This window comes from Cheilinus undulatus, linkage group 10 (assembly GCF_018320785.1).
Source record: "Cheilinus undulatus linkage group 10, ASM1832078v1, whole genome shotgun sequence".
Classification (NCBI taxonomy): Eukaryota; Metazoa; Chordata; class Actinopteri; order Labriformes; family Labridae; genus Cheilinus; species Cheilinus undulatus.
Window position 1 is genome coordinate 31,997,855 of NC_054874.1, and position 8,475 is coordinate 32,006,329.

Here is an 8,475-nt window from a genome sequence, read left to right on the forward strand (position 1 = left end):
AAAGTTTATGTGCCTTTTTACATAGTGTATGTAAACTTCTGGTTTCAACTGTACAAACTGGAAGATGGTCTTCTTCATGTGTTCACCTTCTCCTGTTGTAAAGCCAGTGCTTAAACATGCAATGAACATCTTGGACTCCGGTAGGATACATAATGTAAATATGTGTGATAATTACAGATACTGTTAGATTATATGAAGTTGCTGCACATCAGTTGTCACATTATCATTTTATAGTACGCTATGATTTTAGTGATGATTTAAAAAAATTGTAAAAAAAACAAAACAAAACAAAACAGATACATTACTATTTGGCAATACTAATTAATGACAACAAACATTAATGAATCCATTTATAATCCTCACATGGCAACTTTCTTTTTTTTTTAATTCCTCAATTTGTAATGGAAAAAACAGACAAGACAACAAATTACAGATAATAAATGAGATAATTAGATTATAAAGGCAATGGAGTTAATTCCAATTGTTTTATGTGACACTAATATAGTAGATTTGAAAAGAGAAAAATGCAAGGATCTTGACAACTGCAATAACCATTATTAGTATTGTAATGATACTACTATTACTACTGCTACTACTACTAATAATAATAATAATATTAATAATAATAATAGTAATAATAATAATAACAGCACTAATACTTATAGTAATACTTTTTTGTTGCAACTTTCTGACATCCTATGTGTTATAATAATAATAAAGCCCATTATTTCATGTTGCTATTTGCTCTCATTATAATTTACTCTGGTCTGTTTGTTGTTTTTAGTATGTTTTCACCCACCATGTCACAGATAAAGGCCAGTGAATGAATATGGAATTTTTTTTTTTTTTTTTTACTAAAGTGTAGATAAAGATCATTCTGATGAAGATTAAATGACACCTGTACCACGTCCTTTTTACTCCAATCTCTTAGAGTGAAGGCTCTGCCTGAGAGAACACAACTAGAAGGACATTTGCTAAACTATGAGGATCTAGACTTAGATGGCCCATGAAGATCCAGACTGAGCTAAACCTTGAAGATCCAGACTGAGCTGGACCATGAGGATCCAGACTGAGCTAGACCATGAGGATCCAGACTGATCTGGACCATGAGGATCCAGACTGAGCTGGACCATGAGGATCCAGACTGATCTGGACCATGAGGATCCAGACTGAGCTGGACCATGAGGATCCAGACTGAGCTGGACCATGAGGATCCAGACTGATCTGGACCATGAGGATCCAGACTAAGCTGAACCATGAAGATCCAGACTGAGCTGAACCGTGAGGAAATTTGAGGGGAATTTTTTTTGGGTCTACCACTTGACTCTTTTGTTCCATAACCCTCAGGATATTTTAAGAAATTCAAAATGACTGTCTTACTGCGTTCAACCTCAGCAGCGATGGCGCGTTGTGAGACAGAAAGCTTTTTTGCCTTTGCCATCAGGAGGTCATGACAGTGTGAAAACCTGACAGAAAATGACACCGAATCCACATTTTTGGGCAGATTTTGGCTTTTAAAGGCTGTGATCTTAAACTTTTGATCAGCTGATGAACAGCCCATTTCATTTTAGTTGTTGTTTTTAATAAATTGCATACTCAAATTTATTTTGTCACACTCCCATTTCTTTTCTTGTGCATTTTGAAGCTCTACTTAGAACCTTCTTAAGATCCAACAGTGCAAAATGTAAATTCTTGCGATTTTTAATACTGAAGTATTTTGTACTGTTTATAGAATACGATATGAACCTATCCCCGTGGAGTCAAACCTAACAGCCTGTTTTGGTTTTATATAAACATAAAAATCTGCAGCAATATGGTCATTTTTTTTAAATAAATATAAACAAATATAGAAAAAGGTGGGTGAATGCTACCTGGGGTCAAAAAGTATCCAAAAGTATGTTTCCAGGATCAGGTGCTCTTCAGGATAAGAGGAAAAAGATATAATGTAAAAAAGGGAGCAATGACTTGCCCGTTAACTTATCAAAAACAGTCCATAGTATAGATGGCAGTCAGCACTGAGAATGCGAGGCACTCTGATGTTAAACAAATCCTTTATTAAACTGGGACACACACGTTTCAACTCCAACAAGTCTTCATCAGGACATAATGAGCAGATAAAAAACATGCTTAAGTACAAAAGAAGTATCATGTGACACAATCACGTGACAAAAGGTTGCCTCAGATTCTCAGTTCAGTTCAATCATTTTATTTCTTTACTGTGATAAGAATTAGATAATAAGAATGTTGTCTTTCAGCTGATGAGCCGAGTATAATACTTTTTCAAGGGGGAAATATTGTCCTAACATCCAGAACATAATTGGGCACACAAGATGTTTTTGGATCCCCTTTTTCACTTAGGGGTAACATATTGGGGTAACATATGGTGGTTTTATTATCAAAATGTTGCCCTGACTGTGTGATAAATCGCAAAGGCCTATGGCAAAATTCATGGGACAAATTTGAAACATCACAAAATTCTTTTCAAGTGTGAAATTGCAAGTATTGAAAATGACAAATCACAAAATAAAGTGACCAAAACCACAAATTTTGAACAGACAAAAATAATTTCCATCCCTCAAACCTTTGCAATGAGTGCTGATACACTGTGACATGTCATTTGCAGGTTTCAAAGAATCCTGTCTCTTACCTAATATCACAAAGGTGGAACCCACAGCAGGTTCTCAAGCGCTTCTGTCCACTGCTGTATGTAGTACAGGGACTGAGATTCACACATTGTTGTGAGGCACATCCTCTACATGTCTGTGTGAACTCATCACATCGATCTGTCAAAAAAACAGAGAAGGTGTGTGATTGTTTGGCAACAGGTGAGAATTTAGAAGCTCTGTGTTAACTGGGTCATAGACACAAATACTCCAACCACAGAGATCATCAGAAACAAGACAGGATGTCCTAAATGGCCATGTGGTTATGACTTGCTTATGAAAAATAACTTTAAAGAAAGAAAACACAAAATTTTGGAAAGGTTTATTTTTTTACCCAGAAAACCTCTGTGTTGGCACTATTTTGTGACTTTAGCTGATCCTATGGGACACATATTGCATTGATTTGTTTTTTACTTTTCAGAGGAGACCCACCTTACCAGATTTTCAAGAGTAACTGCAGCTCTGTCATACTGTAAAATATTAAACACTTTCAGAAGTGTAGTTTATATGTAGTGTGGACAAATGTAGACCAATTTTAAAGTATTGTATTTAACGTTACATAAGTTTAATTAACACTGTCAATTTTTCTGTGTATTCTACTTTATTATAGAGAGTTGACTTTACGTGCACAACTTGGTTGGTGATCCATTTTCTTGTTGCTCTTGCCAATAAGGAAGGATCAAACAGTTATTTACTGTACAACACCACAGTAAATACTCAGTACTCAGTACTTAAAGTCTTCAAATTAAATACTTTTACTTGAGTAGATTTATAGACCAGTACTTTTACTTCAGTCCTTTTTAACCAAAGTAACTGTACATTTACTTGAGTACAATGGTTGTGTATTTTTTCCAGCTCTGACAGAAAGTGCCATAGCAGGTGAAATAGCATCTTCCAAGATCAACTAAGCCTTAAAAATTGTAACCAATTAACACAATTAACAGCAGTAAACAATAAAAAACAGCTGTGTAGGAGGAGCCAGTTACCTGCACTATGAAACATTCTTCAGGCTGGCTTTTTAAAAAATATTATAATTACTATATTAATAATAACAATAATAACAAGAATAGGAAACTTATTATCATTATTATTATTATTATTATTATTTGTATCATTATTACTATTATTATCATTGTTGTTTTACAAAAACAGTGTGGGCCTGAAAATCCACTGAGGCCATTATAACTTAAAACTGACCATTAAACACAAAAATGTGAAGTCTCATTTAAAAGAATTCAGTTTTAGGCATGTATAATCTGTCCCTACTGTTTAGCTATTAAACGTGAGGTTCGTTGCTAAGATTCCCACCTGAGCAGTCCGTCTCAGTTACATATCTGCGGTGTTTGCCTCACTTTAGTGGGTTGTAAGAAAGCTATTTCCTACTTGTAGCCATCGTTTGTGTTTCTAATTAACATGAAGTCGTATTTTTGTATATAGCCTACTGATAATAGACACTTGAAGAGGGTATGAAATGCGCTATTTATTACCTGAAGGAAGATTTTCCTCTCCTTTAAGTCTTAATTGATTTCCGTTGTAGTATGACAGCTAGTCTACCAGATGTCATGGTCCAGTCGTACTCGTTGATTGATAGACACATGTACTGACGAATCAGAAGTGAGCGCTGATGTGCGGTGTCACAGACATAACATACGTAGACACCTCATTGGCTGTGTTTGACTGTTGCCGTGATACGTCAATGTGTCCGCCATATTGACAGAGGCAAGACCACCTCACAAGCATACAAGTATACAAAGGAACTTGAGATTTTCTGAATAAAAAGCTCTCGTGTGGGACCATGAACGCGAACGAAATGCAATTTTGAATAAATAAATGGAAAAATTATAGTGCAATATATTATATATATTACAATTAATTAGATATTAGTGGCAGTAGTAGTAGGTATACTCCTACCTTATACTGTCTTTAAAAGTAGGTATATTCTTCATTTTAAAGTGGGTATACTCTATGGTAACAAAAATATAAGTGTGTATACTACATAAAAACTGTTTAAGCTTCACAGATGCAGCACAGTATGAAAGTGTATAGTAATCAAAATTCAAAGAAAAGGTCTAATTTGACAATAATAACCCAGTAACAAAATTGCTTTTATATTTTCCCACTATGGATGTTTAATAGACTCATAAATAAAATTAAAAGTCAGTGCAACATGCAAATTTCTAAACATAATTTAATTGAAAATGAATAGTACGTTAATTTTTCATTTTCAGAAAATGCTCTGCTAAATAGTTCTCATAACTCAAATGTTTTGGCTATTTTGAAAACTAAAATGTATTATTAGAAATTCTTCTTCATTTTCAGAACACGTGTGCAATTTTTGACTCAAAAATGAAAAGAACATTCAAATGCCTAATTTGTCAATTAATTTGAATCTAGAATTTGATTTTTTTTTTTTTTTAACATTATGATGTCACATTATCAGCAATACAAATCGGCATAAATTGTATTATCTGCTGATACTGATAATTAACTTAAGTTATTATTGGCCGATACCGATATACTGCCAATAATATCGCGCATCTCTACTTTTTAGTCGGTCTTATTTATTTTAATTTTTTTTTATTTTACTCAGTGTCTTTCAGAGCTTATTTGGGTTGTACTCATTTTCTATTTTTTATGTTTTATGGCCTTTATCTGTTTTATTGTTTTACTTAATAATTTCATCTGCTTTATTTTGTTTTTATATTTCTTTATTTATTATTGCACTTACATCCTTGGTCCTTTTGGTCTTAAATTCTGTATCTGAGTTCTTTTGATACCTGGGTGCTTTGTACTTATTTAGTATACATCTGCCTGTATGCCATTGCACTTTGTAAGCATGTGTCTTCAAATAATAATGATAATACTTATTTTTATTATTTTAAGTGTGGCTCAAGACAACTAACGTATCATACAATTGCGCAGAAGATTTTACAGTTTCTGTCTTTAGTTTGATGCATAAAGGCTTCTATTTGTGTATGTTTGTAATAATGATAAATACAAAGTTATACCTTTTGTTGTTGAGGAAAAGTAGAGCATTGAGTTCTCCACACTCACAGCAAACTCTTCATGGTATGGAGGCTTTTTGACGTTCTTGAGAAATATTGGCATACCGCCACTAGAGGGCAACAAATGCAAACAGAAGATTTCTACACCCTGCATCTCCGGCTGACACAGAGCTGCAGTTGTGTCTTGGAGAAGAGGGGCAGCCTGATTACAGCTTCATGTCTCAGTATTTTTTTCTGCTCATCTATGTAATAGTTTCAGGCAGTTAGGAGAGATATGATGACCAAAAGTGGTTCAGGGATTGTGCCCCTGCCCTGATGACCCCTGTGTATTCCTCAAATGTGAGCATCTTAACAGGATTATTGCTGGTAGTGAAAGACTGTGTTTTTGCTCTCTACTGAGTTGGATAGCAGTAGTTTGGCCTGTAGAGACTTTAGGCTGGGAACAGGAGGGTCATCATCGACCCTTGATAAACTGCTCCCCATCCTGGACAATCACCGCCACTCTCTGCCCAGCACCTTGACTAGGTAGAGTGTGTTCAACAACAGACTCCTGTCATAATCCTGCTCCACAAACAGACTCAGGAACTTTTCAGTTCCCATGGACATTCGTCTGTAAAACGCCTTTCTGTCAAGGCAGGAGAGCAGCATACAGTGATCTTTTCCATTTCTGGATTGAAGTTTCTTCAGATGCATAGTTTCATTGCCCTCCCATGGTACAGGTTTTGTTCCTGACACTTTAAATGATCACTGTCAATTTGCTGAACATCACATTATATTGCACCTTTGATGTAGTCTCTGCTGAATAACACTTCCTCTGTAAACACGCTGCTGTGATCTGATACTTGTTTGTGATTTAAATTGTGTACAAGTTAATTTGATTTTCCAGGCAAAGGCTTATCCTTTTTCTGTTTATCTTTTAGGTATAGTATAATTCTAATTTCAGTGTATTTTTAATTTTTGTACAGTTTTCACTTCTTTGTAGAAGTTGCTGTCATTTTTGTTTGAAAAAAATACAGTACATACAGGGGGTGTCATAATCTGTCATAAACCCATATGTGATTAAAAATAGAAATTGACAGCACATCAGATGTTGAAACTAAGACATTTCACCATTTAATGAAAATGTTTCTTTTTGAATTTGATGGCAAAATGCATCTCAAAAAAGTAGGGACAGAGCCATGTATACCATTGTGTAGCATCCGCCTTTCTTTTAGCAGTAGTCTGTTAACATCTGGGAAGTGAGGAGACCAGTTGCTGGAATCTTGGGAGAGGAATGTTGTCCCATTCTCGTCTGATGTAGGATTCTAGCTGCTAAACAGTCCTGGGTCTTCTTTTTAAAAATTTTGTTTTATGATGCGGCAGATGTTCTATGTTGGTGTTGGACTACAGGTAGGCCAGTTCAGCATCCCGACTCTTCTACTGAGAAGCCATGCTGTAGTGATGGATGTGGAATGGGGTTTAGCATTGTTCACATGCAGGTACATCTCAAAAAATTAGAAAATCATGAAAAAGTTCAATATTTTTTGTCACTCATTTCTGAAACTGAAACTCATATATTACACAGACTCATTACACAAATCTCAAGCCTTTATTTCTTGAAATTTTGATGAATATGGCTTACAAATAATGACAACCCAAAATTCAGTGTCTCAGAAAATTAGAATATTGTGAAAAAGTCATGGTGTCACACCCTAATCAGCTGATTAACTCAAACTTGCAAAGGTTTCCTGAGCCTTTAAATGGTCTCTCAGTCAGGGTCAATAGGCCTCACAATCACGGGGGGGACTGCAGAACTGACAGATGTCCAGAAGACAGTCACTGACACCCTCCACAAGGAGGGTAAGCCACAAAAGGTATTTGCTAAAGAAGCTGGTTGTTCACAGAGTGCTGTATCCAAGCATATTCATAGAAGGTTGAGTGGAAGGAAAAAGATCCATTCAAGAATTTTGGGGAGCTTCAGGACTGAGGCTGGAGACAGCACATCAAGAGCGCACAGACGGATCCTATGAGCTACAAATGTGGCATTCCTCGTGTCAAGAGACAACGTCAGAAGTGTCTTACCTGGGCTGTGGAGAAAAAGAACCGGACTGTTGCTCAGTGGTCCAAAGTGCTCTTTTCAAATGAAAGTAAATGTTGCATGTCATTTGAAAAACAAGGTCCCAGAGTCTGGAGGAAGAGTGGAGAGGCACAGGATCTATGTTGCTTTAAGTCCAGTGTGAAGTTTCCACAGTTTGGGCTGCCATGGCATCTGCTGGTGTTGGTCCACTGTGTTCTCTGAAGTCCACAGTCAATGCAGCCATCTAGCAGGAAATTTTAGAGCACTTCATGCTCCCTTCTGCTGACAAGCTTTATGGAGATGCTGATTTCATTTTCCAGCAGGACTTGGCACCTGCCCACACTGCCAAAAGTACCAAAAGCTGGTTCAATGACCATGGTGTTATTGTTCTTGATTGGCCAGCAAACTGGCCTGACCTGAGCCCCATAGAGAATCTATGGGGTTCCATTACACCATTACACCTGAGCAGTGCCACAGGCTGATCGCCTCCATGCCACACCGCATTGGTACAAAAATTTATGCAAAAGGAGGCCCAACCTGAGTTCATAGAAATGAACATACTTTTCAGAAGCCTGACATTTCTTTTTAAAATATCCTTTTTTATTGATCTTGTGTAATATTCTAATTTTCTGAGACACTGAATTGTGGGTTTTCTTATCTGTAAGCCATAATCATCAACATTTCAAGTAATAAAGGCTTGAAATATTCCACTCTATGTGTAATGAGTCTATGTAATATATGGGTTTCACTT